Raw genomic sequence first — 17,271 nt, 5'->3', positions numbered from 1 at the left:
ATTGATTAGTATTTTAAGAGAAAAATCCTAGAAAGATAAACATTAATGAGACCTGAATTTAACTCAAATAAAAAATTGATATTTCTTGCAATCCAAAATCTTTAGACAAAGAATTTGTACATTTAAGAGTATTATTCCAAAATACCTATATAATAATAACCCATTAGAATAATCTATTCATTTTAAATCGCCTCAAATACTATTTTAAAGCTAATTTAGTAACACAACTTGTGGAAAAGTAAGTGGTATAATCTAAGGCAACTTTTCTTGACAGATGAGAAAAATATGTAATTGTCAAAAGCTAAAAATATTTGACAATTATTTTTTAATGTATAATTGTAACAGATTTTAAATAAGACGATCCATGAAGTGTACATTGATTTCTTACAATTACTTATAGTGTTTGCATGCTGTAAAATGGAACATATTCTTAATCCTTTTAGGCTAGTTTTGACACCATCTTTATGTACCTAGTGGAAATGGATTCCATATATATTTCTTTTGCTCTTGAAATTGACACCTCAAATGAAATTGGATTTAAGGTAACATTTCTTCACATTCGCATCTCCTTTCGATGTATAATAGAATCTGTCAATTTGACGATGACCGTTTATACAAGCATTGCATGTTTAAAAATGCTCCCGCAATTTCTTTTTCTTTTTTTTTTAATGAAAAGCTTTTTTAAATTTTTGTAGAGTATTGTTTAAATTTTTCTGAGAAAAACGTGGATATAATATAAGTTAAGGAAGGTTAACGAAATTATTTGCTTTTTTGAAAAATGTTTAGGAATGCTAAGGAAATTATAAGAACAATAATAAATTTGGTTGTGGTATAATTTGACGTGTGAAGTGGATAAAATGCAACAATTCATCCTCTTTCGTTGTCCTCACATTATAAAACTTCAACGGAATCAAAATATAGTACTTTAATATTATGTTTTGTTCTGATTTCATTTTCAAAAAAAGACCCCAAATATACAACAAAACGAATATGTTTCATCCCTTTCTAACCTATTTACCAAACTCTAAGAGAGTTCGTGATAAAGACGGCTAAACAAAACTCATATTAAATTAAAGGGTTTATTGCTTTTTATTTTATTTTTAGAAGCAATTTAACTTAAACGCGGCTCTCTCCTCCTAACAGTGTATTTCTATTTTCAAATATATTAAGATGCATGTAGTATTTTAACTTCCATAATTAAATTAGTTTCGCTCTATTAAACTATGATACTAAATTAAGTCATCACATCATATGGTTGACGGATTTAATGAGGTACAAGAAAACATGAGAGTATCTTGAAGAGGGTTTAAAGAGATATTTGGAATAGGCTAATTTGAAAGACAGTCAAGAAGATAATCAAATATTCAAATGTTGGATACAAATTTTGATGAACTAATGGAATTATTAATGAATAAATTTTATCGACAAAATATTTATTTTATTGTTAAAATTTATTAATGATTATAAGAAATTTATTGATAATTACCAATCAAATATTTGTCGGTAATTATTAATGGTAATTATCACTATTTGATAATTATTTTTCTTCTTTATATTTTCTTCCTTCTTCTCCATCTTTCTCTTCCCTCTTTCCTATTACTTATTCTCTTCGTCATCTTTATTTTCTTCTTCTTTTTGTCTCTTGCTATTACTCCCTCATCCTATGGCTATTCTTTTTTCTTATTTTTCTCACCCATCACCAAAACTTGGGTTTAATAAGACATAGTTTATCGGATTTGGAAAAATAAATTGATAGACTACATTATGAACGAAATTTAGCTAAAAATTACTAAGAAAAAATTAATTATTGACAAATGTTACTGATGAATTTTATTGATAAAATTTATTACAAATATCAAAGAACAAAACAAAAGGTAGAAAAGTTGGTGTTCATTTTATTGATGAATCTTCCTTTGTTTATCAATCTAATTGTGACGCAATCCATATCATTTATATTTTGCATTCTTTATTTATATTGATTATTTTTATAGAAGAAATTCAAAGTTAGAAAATATCGTCATCTTTCCTTTTAGGATTGTATCAAGTGAACAACACACACCCACACTATTCATTGTCATGGGAGAATGGTTTACTAGATTCGTGAGAGAGGTGATTAAGAAGAATTTGTTTATGGTATGTAGGAATGGATAAGGCTAAAGTAAGTATTATGTAATCTACTATTGACACATTAGTTGTAGGTAGGGATGTCAAAAAAATTTGTATCTGCGGGTATTCACGGATAAAATCCGTAATAGGTAGAAAATGAATATTGTAAATGGATACTCGCGAATAACGAATACAAGTATTTTTATACCTGCATGTTAACAAGGTCGGTATGGGTATCATATAGTATCCATACCCACAGATAAATGTACCTGCTATATTCTAATTTCAATTAAAAAATGATTAAAACATTAATACATTGATTTTGAATGGTTTATTTTTTATTAATTAATTTTAAAAAATCTTCATTTCTTTGTAAACTATTATTCAACACTATTTAAATGAGTTGTTACATTTTGTTTGAAATGAAATTTATAAATGTTATGCATTGTATTTTTATTTGAATACTCATAGGTACTCGTGGGTATTAAAAGAATATGTGGATACTCGCATAACGGATACCTGTACGGATATAAATACAAGTATGTGACGAATATTTATCTATTTATCCAGCAAATAGAGTACGAGAAAGCTACTACCCTTACCTCACATATCCTGTTGATATCTCTGGTGGTAGGTAAGGAAAAAAGAGAGAACATAGAGCTATTAATTACATTATGTTAAAGAGCTTTGAATTAGTAATTGACCACAAAGTAAACTTTTCAAAGAGTTGTTTTTCGTGGTTATGGAAAGAAAAGTCAACTTTAAAGGAGTTAATATGCTAAAATTTTAAGATAATATACTTATAAGTCTTTCTTTAACATAAGATATTTTATTTTACTTTCTTATATTTACTAAATGGCGAACTTAAAACTTCATATTGCATAGTTAATACTTAACTAAATAGCAAGTATATATGTTCTCGAATCTAGTTCTTAAACCACAACGTTAGGGTGGTTATATATAATAGATATATGATACAAATAATACACCTCTGTAAATTGATTAAAATGTTATGCAACTCCGTTAATTAAACGATGTTCAGTTAGTTATTTATCAACTTCATATATTAATATATTTTTTATTTTAATAGACTTTTAAAGCATCATTGGTGAGAAACACATATTCACTAAAAAAAATCTTTAAATATCAATTAATCTTAGAAATCAAAACTTTTGACTACCAAACTTTTAATTAGCTATAAACGAATTATTAAACTGGTCTATAATTAATTACCCATGTAAACACGTATTCCTTTAATAGTATAAATTATGGTAATTAATATTAGTGACTGATTTAAAGTATAATTATAACTTTTTATTCACTATATTTTAAATAAAAAACATTTAGTTTGTCAATTAATATTTAAACTAGTAACTAACTGATCAATTATTTTTTTGTTTATACAATTAATTGTTTTTTTATACTAATTAGTTACATCATGACCATAACACTACAACAAAATTGTAAATTAGTAAGGAATTTATTTTCCACTAATTTCTCACTATTTAGCGAATAATTAGCGATAAAAAGATTTCGTAGTTAATTTGTGACAGAAATTAGTGAGCGAATATATTTTTCACTAATTTCTTGCTATTTAGTGAGAGATCAACGACAAAAAGATTTCGTAGCTAACTTGTGAGAAAAATTAACGAAAAAATTTGTTACAAACAATTTGCGAGTGATTAACTAGGGATTTGCTACAACTAGTAGTTTGTTAGGGATTAACTATGAATTTGCTATAAATACTTTACTTGAGATTAGCTAGGAATTTGTTACAAATATTTTGCAAGGGTACTATCACTTTGCTAGACATTAGATAGAGATTAGCTACAATCAATTAGTTAGGGATTAGCTAAGAATTTATTATAAATAGTTTGTTTAGGAATTTGTTACAACTAGTTTGTGAGGAATTAACTAGGAATTTGCTATAAATATTTTGTTAGGAATTTGCTACAACCAGTTTGTTAGAGTTTGTTCCTTCATGAAAATGTGTTGTAGTGTTATTCGTACAAATAAAATAGAAAATATGGTTGAACTGGATCTCACAAGAGTAATGAATATTTCAGAAAAGAAAAAGAAAGAGAAAGAAATATTCTATCTATTTAAAAAGAAATTTACGTATTACATGAAAATTGTTTTGAAACATGTTTTTCAGTCATTTTCATTAGTTACAACAAGACTGACGCCAATAATGGAGACAAAATTTTAACCAAAACTCTCAACTTCGAGTAACATGATGTTATTCAATAACAACAAAAACTAATAATTTCACTTTGACCTAAAATATCTAGAGCTAAGATTACGAAAAACACAACATTTTCACTTTGATCTATAAAGGAAAAGGTAAAGTGACAAAAAGTACTAGATAAAATTTTATTTACTGAAAAAAAAACATTAAGTATTAAGATTAAATTTGCTTAGCGATATATATATATATATATATATATATATATATATATATATATATAACAATCATCATATTCCTGACTAAGTGCTTATAACATAATAATTTAAGATTTAATATAATATTTGTAAATATTTTCCTCTAATTTTTTTACTCAATATAGTTGTAATAATTATTAAAATAAAATAATATAGTCTTTTATGTTAGATTCACATTAGTATTGTTAAGAGAATGATAACTTAACAAAATTATATAACACTTCTTCTCATAAAAAACACAAATATATCACTCTCTGAAATAATTATTCTTTTATAAAGGAATAACAGCAGAAAAGGTTAGGAATGAAAGTAAATCTGATTTTACAATTTGTACGTGAATGGAAACAAATTAATTTTCTTAAAAACGAAGCCAAATTATGCATTATTGGTGTTCTTGTTTACTCTGTGCGTCTGTTCCTTCTATATTAAGAAGCAGGCTCTAGTTGAATGGTTCAGTTCAAACATCTGTGTACCATGAATAATTCTCCTTTATTATTTCACTTTTAGTCTATTTAATATTATCGATACTTATTCTCGAAAAATAATACGAAGTTGTGTTATTATATAAATTGAAGAGAGGATACATGAAGACTTTAAAATGAGTCCATGAGTATAATTTGAATACACAAAAAAATTAATAGAGAATTCTAATTCTTTTAAAACTGTACCAAATGAGTTGAAACTTAAACAAAATTATTTATTAAAAAGAGATGGCCCCTAATTCCAAAATAAAAACATGGATAACATCATCCCAAATGCCTATAACGGAAAAAACCATATTAAGATTATATAAATTGATGAAAATTTTAAGATATTTATTATTCTTTAATTGTACATTTATTATTTATTTGACTGTTGTTGCAGTGTGTGTCTTTCTAGATTTTAGTAATAAAGAAGGATTCGATTTAGGAAGAGAAAGAAGATATCGGAATTGAAGAATTCATCTCGATCTCATCTATGTAAGAACAAAAAGAAAAGAAAATTAGATGATGTCACTTTATTAAATTTAAAAGGAATAAATGAATTCTGTAAGCATCGTTTCTTTTTCTTATTCTATTTTTAAACTTTTCTTTTTATCTGACCTTTTCTTTTTCCTTTTTTTCTGATTTAGTCATATTTTTTTATGTAATTTTGTATTGTTTTTCACTAACCAATTTCACCAAGTAGAAAGTGGTTCAATAAGGATTACTTTTGGCCTATCAAGTTTTATTTTAAAATATGTTTTATTTTGCATTAAAATCTTTTTTTTTATTATGAAAGGCTTAGGACGTATTCATTTGGAATGAATTAGTGTTGAAAGGTGATGAGGAGCGATAATTGGAGAGATTTTTCGTATTCGTTTTCAATGAATGAAAAGGAATAGAAAGTGTTAATTTGGGAGATACCTCACCATATTACATCCCGCTACCAAGACGAGATTTGAGAGTGAACTTTAACATTTTATCAATATGCCCTCATTATTATACTACAAAATACAATACCACATTGCACTCTCATGGCTCGAGGTTTGTATAAAGAGGAAGATTCCTGATGCACACAGTAGGGATTCCTAATGCATAATAGGAGAGATTCCTAATTCGTTTGAATTTTGAATTGTTTGTCCGTGTATTATGTGTTGTTGAGCCTCTTGAATTAACCATTGAATGTAATTAAGAAGTCAATTGATTTATTATGTTACATGAGAAAAAGGAAGCTTCTCCATGGCTGTGAATAGGTTTGAGTTGTAACGAGGTGAGTTATATGTTTGTGGTGAGAACATATGGTTGTTCTTATTTATTGATGTGCCCTAGTGCTCTACTTCCCTGATATTTGATGTTCCATATCATTTTCCTACCTTTCCACCATTGTTAGTCATTGACAGAGATGTGTGAAGATAGCAACAATAGCCAAAGTCAAACTGAATTACTAGAAGTGTGCTCTTGAAGAAGTGAATGGAATCTAATACATTTTAGTTGGATCCGATCACAACTTCAAAAGTTTTTGGTATATTTACCCAGTTCCATTTTTCTTGTATCCAATTTCAAAATCATGACTTTTCTTCCTTAATTTGAATGAAACACAAACCAATTAAAATATTAATTACAAAATCATGACTTAAAACACAAATCCATTATATTAAAATATTTGTTTTATTCAAATAATAAATATGATTATTACAATTTTTTTTGCGTTAATAAAGAAAAAAAATTAAAATAATTAATTTTTCAAATCAATTATATTATAATTTTTATTTTATTCAAATTATAAATATTATTAATAAATATTTTCACCATAAAAATAAAAATTAATTATAATTTATCTAAATATCATTTTATATTATTTTTAACACTAAGATCAATAAGGTAATCTTATCTTATTATCTACTAAATTTTATTTTTTATTAATCACATCAATGAATTTTTCACAATTTTTTTCAAATTTTACTTTCAAATCAACTCCACTGTCATCTTACGATCTCCTCAGAAGAACAACACAAATTTAATCCTCAAATTCATCCAAATCAATCTTCTCCCTCTCCCTTGAATCATTCGTTCCAAAAGAACACACCCTTAAAATTTCACATGAATGATTTAATCTGTGACACTGAGAGAGATTTCTAACATTAAGTTTTGGGATAAAAGTCACCTATTTGATAAGACATAAAAGAAATTAAGCTATTATAGGAGAATTTTATATGAGATTTACTAAACAAAAAGATATTATGACATGTGTTACTCTGTGTTCAAACTTAATGTTTCTTGTGAAAGTAATTAATATTTGTAGATCTTGTATATGAAATAAATTTTCTTTGGCAAACTATAACATTTTATTGTTTATATATTAATATATTTATTTATACGTTTAATTAAATAATTAGTTCACCCATAATCATATTTTGACACATGAACAATAATTCTAATAAACTAAGAAGAAAACATAGAAATTTTATAATATTAACTTTAATTATATATATATATATATATATATATATATATATATATATATATTTATAATGTTTTAGTTTTGACTTATGTATATATTTATAATCCTTCCATATATTTTTCCTCTTTGATAATGCAATAACTAAATATATGTATTAAAAGACGACTAGATTTAAGACTGTACGTTATATTAAATCTGGAAATAATTAAGGTGTTAAAAAAATTCATCCTAACTAAGAAAGTTAACAGCATTTAATTATACTCATTTTATTTTAAAACATTAACATTTTTTTAAAACTATCATAGTTTGAAATCTATAACAAAATAAAAGAGGATTATTAGAAATGAGCTTAGATGACGTAACCTGTGACTATTGCCACGCATATTTAACCAAAACAGGTCATGTAGACTTGAAAACTAAAATCTTAACAACTCTTCATACCACATAAAATTTGGAAGCTAACTATACAAATGTTATCTCCATCTTTTGTTCTTTAATTACATTTCTCATGACAAATTAACTTAAAAAAAATTATAAATTATAACTGTAGATTCTTCTCTTAAAAGTGGAAGTGAGGAGACAACAATATAAAAAAATTGTGAATTTTAGCGAAAGAAATTAGGTCACTATATCCCATATGTTGCAGTTTGCGTAATGTAAGTTGCAATGAGATGAAAATGATAGGATGTGAGTTCACGTGCCAAAAAGGCGAATCCGAGGAAAAAGAAAAGTAGGAAAAGCTACTTCTCAAAAAAGAAAGCAAGTTAAAGCTAAAGCCATATCATACTGCACTACTAAACTAGTGCTATCTCGTCTTCTAAATCATGCAAAATTCAATTTCAACCTTCATACAAATCCTTTTCAGTGTCTATTACTATTGCTTCACCTTAATACCCTTTCGCCACCTTCATTATTCTTCAACTATATAATTGCTAACTTCTCACCAATTCTTGTTACTTGCAAAGTAAGCAATGTTAATCACCCATATCAATCTCACTCATTGCTTCGAGTCCAGATTCTTTACAATATTTTGTAGTGTTGTTATCTGTTAAATACATTATATTCGTACTTTAAAATCTTTTTAATATATTTTAAAATTTCAAAATCAGTAATTATCAATGTATTTTAAAGACACAACAAAAAAATAATATAGAAAAACTCAGTAAAATCTCCAGTGACGGGACATTGTGGTAATGGGACAGGGTAGACCTCTCCCAAAAATTTTAAAATACTTTTTACATTATATATATTTTGAATTATTTTATATTATAAATATTAGATAATATATTACAAATTAATGATAATTAAATCAAATATTTTATTTCTTTTATAAACATAATAATTAATGGTAATAAATAATAAAATATAAAATCAAGCATAATAGAAAATAAAAATAAAAATATTTATTAAGATATATTTAATTATTATTTTTCATTATAGTTTAAGTTTTATGCAAATTATTCTCACTCTCACCTATTTTCTTTTGTTTCTAAAAATAAAAAAGATATATTATTTTTACTTTTATTTTTCCTATGTTCTCTTCCATTCCAAAGAGGAAGAAAATAAGGTCGTCTCACTTGAGAGTGAAATATTAATTTAATAATTTATTTAGTGAACATTTTCTATATTAATTTTTTATTTTAGGTTAAAATACCTTTTTGGTCCCAATTTTCGTCAATTTTTTTCAAATAAGTTCTAATTTTGGTTTTGTGTTCAAATAGGTCCTAATTTTCGTCAATTTTGTTCAATTGGGTCTTTTTTTTGCTAACACCGTTTAAATCATTAACGGCCATGAACAGTGACTGCCACGTGTCACTTCGTGGTTTTTTAAATTTTTTTATTTTAATTTATTTTAATTTTTTAAATTTTTTTTAAATTTTTTTCAAATGTACACGTGTTAACCCAAGAGTGTGCCACATGTCACTTCGTGGTTTTTTTGAATTTTTTTTTTGAATTTTTTTTAAAATGTCCACGTGTCAACCTAGTAGCGTGCCACATGTCAAAGTCAATGTTCTAAATTCAATTTGGTCCTTATATTTGTTATTTTTGTTCAATTAGGTCCTAATTTTTGTTAACATTAACCAATTTGGTCCTTCTCCAAATTAAAACCAAATTTAATTTTTATATTAAAATTCACATTTTTTATTAAATATTTTTATATAATATATTAAAATTCACATCATAATAACTTTGATATAAAAATTAAATTTGGTCACATTTTCGATAGGGACCAAATTGGTTAATGTTAACAAAAATTGAGACCTAATTGAACAAAAATAACAAATATAGAGACCAAATTGAATATAGAATAATGACTTTGACACGTGACACACTGCTAGGTTGACACGTGGATATTTAAAAAAAATTCAAAAAAATTAAAGAAAAATAAAATAAAAAATTCAAAAAAAACACGAAGTGACACGTGGCACGCTCCTGCGTTGACATGTGTACATTTAAAAAAAATTTAAAAAAAAATTAAAAAAAAAATAAATAAAAATAAAAAAAATTCAAAAAAACCACGAAGTGACACGTTGCAGTCACTGTTCATGGCCCTTAATTATTTAAACGGTGTTAGTAAAAAAGGACTCAATTAAACAAAATTGACGAAAATTTGGACCTATTTGAACACAAAACCAAAATTAGGACTTATTTGAAAAAATTTGACAAAAATTGGAACCAAAAAGGTATTTTAACCTTTATTTTATAAACATAGAAGAAAAAATAATTATACTATGTATTTTTTATAACTGGATTTTAAATGTGGTTTGATTATCATCAAATTTTTCTTTTGACAATCTTTTAGATATGTGTGATTTTTTTAGTTATCGTTATACTACATTATGCATTCATTTTTATTATATTAGTGACAATAATTAAATGTATAAATTTTAGATGTATTTTTTCGCTCTTCGAATTATGTTTGTCAAGTCTAATCCAAATTCTTCCGCATAGAGAAGTTATTATGCACTTCCACATCGTTACGATCCTTGCTACTTCTACATAATAGATAATTAAGCTTAATTAATGTTTTATAGTTTAAGAAAAAGATAGATGAGATCCTCACTACTTTCTTAGTGCATGATTTCACTTAAAAAATTGAAAATCGTTTTTACCATTCACGGTTTTAACACATTCGTACAAAATTAATTAAAGTCGTCACATAACTGTTATAGGAGAGAAAAAAGACAAATCACGTTCGTTTTTGTCATACACAACTTCTGTATGTCAATGATAAAGTCGTATTTCGTAAACACAACTTTTTCAATAAAAAATCGTGAACACTAAACATGATTAATCGATCGTTGTAATTGTTTTTTTTTTCTAAGTTTTCCAATTTCAATAACCTTTTTACAAATTTATACAAAAATAATAAGAAAAATCAGTATATGAAATAATTCTTCTCATAACAATTGAAGCCTAAGAACCTTGTCTAATACAGAACAAATCACTATAATTTTTTTCTTAAAATCTATCAATTTTTATAATTTTTTATATAAAACACCAGAATACATGGAATAACTCTTTTCATAATTATTGTAACTTTGCAAATTTGTAGTTTATTTTTGACAAAACTTTATTGAAGAAATTTGAGTTTTGGAGTCCGAAGTTGTAAAAGATAAGTGTTTGTTTACTTTGATGGGTTAAGAAGTCACACATTTGAAGTTAGTGCACATGCAAGCTTTACATATGTTGTCGTATATATCATTGCTTGCTTCAATTTGCTGTCTACTATCACAATAAAAAGAAAAACGAAATTTTTGTGAATGAGACAACAAAAGTTATTCCTTTTTGACATTTTTAAAACATGTATGGAAAAGATAAAAAAAAAACATAGATAAAGTTGTAGGTAATTATATATATTATTTTAGAGATATTTTAAGTTGTTAATTTTAATTCGTAACTCGCTTTCCTCAAATAAATAACTTTAAAACAGTGGAATGGAAGAGGATATTTATTTTATTTTCTGTAGTTTATTGGATTTCTATATTTATTTCCTTATATCCTTTTTATCTTAGTTAAAACAAAAAGCAAAAGATAGATTTATAATTCATGAAGAAAGAAATTCAATATAAGTGAATAGTTTTTTCAAGAGTCCTGGACCTTTATTTTCTCTTTAGTGCTAATTACTTGGCTCATATAATAAAGAATAAAGAAATAAAGGGTTAGGAATGTTTTCTTTTTGTGTCCAATTTTAACTCATCGTCTTAGATTTTTGTTTTGTCTCTAGGAACTTTATAGGTACATAGGAGAAGGATGATTAGAATGATAACCTATGTCTCTTTAAGCATCTATGGATCTCTCTCTTTTTCTCCTTTTTCGTTTTTTTGTTGTTGCTATTTTCAACTTATAACTAAATAAATACTTTGTTATTAAATGATCAAGTGTTTTTTTTTTATATATATGAATTTGCTTATTACCTAAATACTTATTTCTCCTTGTATATTTACGCTGAATTTGCTTATTCTCTCTTGTCTGGACTTTCTAATTCGAATGTTTATTACTTCCTGATTTCATATAATAAGTAATTTAAGGGTACATTTTTTACAGAATTAAGATTTAAATAAATTATAAGATAAATTAATTAGTCAAATTAAATTGAAACGCATCTTTAGAAATTTTTAGGTGAAACAAAATTAAATCTAATATCAATGCTTTCAAATTTGATTCACCTTAATTTTTTATTTTATTTTTGTGTTTTTTTTATCAACAAAGAATAATATATATTGATGGGTCTATTAAGGAAGGAATTCATGGGGAGACACAACAACAATACCATCTGAATTTAACACACATAAGAAATTAATACAATCTCTAACCCAAAATTTTAGAAAAATGAGTTTATGGGTCTTTTGCTTATAAGGTAATCAACTTTATCATTTCTATTTAATGTGAGACTTAAATTTACACTTTGATTCTCAACCATCTCAACAATCTTCCATTCAAGGATGACTCTTTCCGCATTAATACACTTCCCTTCAAACGAAAGTATTCTCAACCTAGTTACTTCACATTGAGCGGAAGTATTCCCAGCCACGAGTATTCATTTTGTAGTGTGTTTATCTTAACAAGATACACATGTCTAAAACTTTTGCTAGGAAGACTTTTAAGTCGGTCACTAAAACAAACCATTGATTCTAATACTAGTGATGGTTTTATCGATGAGAGAATTTCCACCCACCCACCCACACACACTCACGCAGACGAAACAGACTCTAGATTAAAGGTCTAACATGATTAGGTTGTCTTGAAAAAAAGACAAAACATAAGTCCATATTCTCATTTCGTGTTTAGTGATATGAATTTCTAGTCCTTACCTAATTCCTTTTCTATGGTTCTGGTTTTATTGTTTAAGTGACCAAATGAATGCACTAAATTAGACAAAAAATCAAGTTTGAAAAAGAAAAATTAATATTACCAATTTTATACTTCATTTAAACTCAAACATTTAATTGTGACAAAATAAATACTTATTTTTGCATCTAATTTCTTTTACTTAAACACAATTTTGTTACTATAATTTTATATATTTTTTATAATTGAAATCTATAGAACTTTTCATAACTTATTTAAAATAAATCGAATCGTTGAAAATTGGTTTATAGATGATTATTTCCTTAACTTTGTGTGTGTTTTGTATTTGTTTTCTAAAAAAGTTAAATGTAAAAGCAAAATTTTTTATTACTTTTTGTACTCTTTTTATTTAATCAATCCAAAATTTAAATAATCATTCGTGATTTTAATTATAAATTTGGAATTAACATTTTGATATTTGATACTCAACTTTTTATCGTCTAAAAAATTCAATACCATATGCCACGATGTCATCAATATGAATCTACTGAATAAAACTTGCGGATTATGGACACGTTTCAATGCAGTTTTTTACTTCTTCCTTATAAGGTAAGTTCATTTGCAAGAGGAAGGAATTTTAGGAGAGAAAAGTATAAAAAAGTTATCAATTTATAAGTTAAAACCAGGTTATAAACTTATCTGTAGTAGTTTTCTCTTCAATTTTTGTTTTTAATTTATGTTTGTGTTTTTAATTCGACCTAGTTTTCAATTGTTTTAATTCAATTTAAACGCACTTTGATTTTAAATTTTTTAAATAAAAAATTGATCTAATTTAAGTCTGATTAAAATCAATCCAATCAATGTCCAAATACAATCCGAATTAATTGAACTTAAAACTTAAAAGTATAAATATAGATTTAAATAAATTTATTTAAATTAACTTAAATAATATGAATTAGAAATATTATGATTTGAATTTTACAATGGTTTTTTTGTCCATCCTTATGTTTTATCTTTTGTTATAAGGTAAAAGTCGAGCTGTATTAATATAAGAAGAAAAATTAATCCACTCTGAAAGATAAACTCTAATAACTTAATATGGAAAAGCATATGTCATTTTAACATTAAAATTATGAACTAACTGATAAAGTAATAGTATAGTAATCATGGTAGATACTAATGTGATAATGATTACATAATCATGATGATAAAATTGTGTAAAAAAATTGGAAAAAGTGACAAAAATATAATAATAATAATAACAATATATACTTTTATATAAATAAAAATTCTATTTTTAATTTTACACCATAATAAATAACATTATTTTAATTAAAATAGTTATTTTATTATTTTTATCTCTTTAAATGATCGTTTTATTATATAAATTATTTCATTAATTTAATTTTTCATTTTAATTAATTACTTTCAAAATAAAATAAATATCCTTAAAGAAAAAATATCTAAAAATTATAAAAAAAAATATTTATAATAAAATTAAAAAAAAATATTTTTAAAATTAAAAAAAGAAATACACACTTTTTTTTCAATAATAATAATAAAAACAATAATTTCTAAACCATTCCTCTTAAAATAAAAGTTACAATATATATATATATATATATATATATATATATATATCAGCAAAATGTAATAATAGAATAAAAAAATATTAATACAGTAAATATTTATTATATTTTAGCCATTGATATGTTTTATAACAAGAAAATGGATACATAGTACCCGCATATTCATCATGGATCATAAATTATGTTTAAATGATAAATGAAATTTTTTAATTCCCTTGTAAGTTATTTACCTATTCAGATTATATGCCATACATTTTTTTTTCAATTTTAATGGCTAATGAAATTAAAAAAATTAAAATAAAGTATTCAAATGCTAAAAATAATTATACATATTAAACAATATACATATTATAAATCACTCACATATGAATACAATTATTCATTACTTTTTATGTAAGTATAATTATTTATATTAACTAAAAAAATCGTTTTAGTGTGTATTTTCTTTTTTTATTATATTAAATGGAATAAATTTAAAAAATTATAATTTATAAATTATATAATAATTATTTTCAAATGGAAAATTTATGTAATTACATTTGAATATAAAATTTACTTAATTATTTATTTTATTAAATAATAATTTTTTTATTTATTGAAACAAAAATTATCTAAATAAAATATGATATTAAAATGAATTAAAAAAATGTACTACAGTTCTACCTTCTTATAATAATGATATAAACGAAGTACTCTCTTTGTTCTTATTTATAAATAATAAAACATGTTTTTAAAACATAAACAAGCTTTAACTAGTCTTATTTTTTTCAATCGTATTTTTGTACTTTGTTTATTATTTATAACTTTTTTTGTTAATTTTAAGAGATAAGTATGTTTCAAGGAATATGGAAAATTAGAAAAACGAAATATAAGATTAAGGTTTTGTTTCGGTTGTTTACGATTTGGGTAAATTTATTATTCAACTTAACAAAAATGGTTTTGGGTTGGGTGGAGTTTTTTTATTTTATTTTATGTTTAATTCAATAAGTCACTTTTGAGCGGGTTAGATTAATTAGAGAAATTTTGTTTGTTAAAATTATGTTTTTCAAGTATTAATCTAATTAAAAATAACACGTTTATAAAAAATTAGTTCAAGGTTTTAAGTAAACCAATAAATTGCATTGATCATTTAAGATATTGTACAGAATTCAAATATTTGAAAAAGTTTTTTGTAGATTTTCTCTTGAATCTTTAACATGGTTGACACCACTTTATTTGTGTAGAAAAAACCTTCAATATTAATACTCATTCAATAAAACTTTCAAACACAAAATTGTGGCTTTGGCTTATATATGAATATCGGGGTAATTGTTTTTAAAATCTTTGATCCTCAAAATATTTCAGAAGGTACAGAACTGAAAACAGAAATTTAAGATAAACGATCCTTCCCTGTTGAGAAGCACGTGTGAAAAGTAAGTTTAAGGTGCATAAAATAATAATTTATTCATATTATTTAGTTGCACTCCACAACTATCTAAAAGTATAAGTTTCAACACTTTTTTTCTTCTTTTTCAGATTGAAACAGCTAAAATTTCAGGCCATCCACTACAAACCCACTACAAACATTGTAGGATTTTCTCCACGTACAGTTTTTTTTTCGCTTAAAGCAAGAACAAATATTTTATTTTCTAACGTATCTTGTGTTTTTTATTTTTTTATGGAAAATAATTATTTAATAATTAAAATTTGACAATTTTTTTAACTATACGTTTTCTAAGTAATTTTGAAATATTAAAAAATAAAAAATAAAAAATTAATTAAAAAAATTATCTAAAAAAGTTGTTAAAACTTAATTATTAAAAAATAATTTGCATTTAAATAATTTTACATCCGAGAGAGTATACGAAGGAAAAAATAACCCCAAAGATAATGATATTTTAATTTTTTCTTTACTCTTATCATTCTAATCATTCTTAAATTATCTATTTTAATTTTTTTAATAATATAATATAATAATCTAAAAATAATTAAAATAATAAATTAAAATATTATGAAACCGATTTAAGGTGCTTCCAAACTCTAACCACAAAAGTAAGGAAATAACAACTTTATCTTTGTTAAGGATTGACCGAAACATTAAAGTTCACACAGCTTTTTCTTCCTTTGCGATTTCCGAGGAAAAAGGATGAAAGAAAAATAAAGAAACATTGGGTTAGAGAATCTGACTTTAATACCTTTAATAATAATGGAAACTAAAGCATGTGGATTGTAGGATTGACACAAGGCCAACCTTCATATCTTCACCTCTTTTACTTACCATTTTCATCTTCAATTCAACGACTTCCTTCATCACTGAATCATTTTTTCATCTTCTTTGTTTTTTTTTATCAGATATTACATAAGTAAATTTAATCTTAAGTATCTAGTCTTATAATTTAATATTCTACGTACTAACTTATCTTAATTATTAGATTACAAGAAAATAAAGGAGACAATGAAAAATAACTCCCTTTTAATTATTATTGCTGTAATTGGTTCATTGGTTTTTCATATATAGATATTACTACAAGAAAATATTTCATTAACAATCAATTTTAGTGACTAAAAGTTCTTAGTTACTATAATAATCAATTTAGATACTAATTTACAAAATAAATATTTATTGGTTACTTAAATAATCACTATTATAAATAAAAAATTATAAATGGTGTCTAAATTGGTTTCTAAAATTTAACTATCAAGGTTTTAGTTACCAAAAAAAAATTGATGGGTAAACATTAGTTACCAAGGTTTTGGCTATCAAAGGAATTGATTTATAAATTAGTTTCTAATTAATTAGTGACAAATTCAGCGACCAATTATAATTTTTTATTTATAATATTGACTATTTTAATAACTAATAAATTTTTATTTTAGCGTTTGGTTAATAAAATTAGTTTTTTTATGATATATTTTCTTGTAATATATATATATATTATTT

The sequence above is a fragment of the Vigna unguiculata genome, chromosome 9 (genome assembly GCF_004118075.2).
Source record: "Vigna unguiculata cultivar IT97K-499-35 chromosome 9, ASM411807v1, whole genome shotgun sequence".
NCBI lineage: Eukaryota > Viridiplantae > Streptophyta > Magnoliopsida > Fabales > Fabaceae > Vigna > Vigna unguiculata.
Note: the sequence above shows the minus strand (reverse complement) of the source record.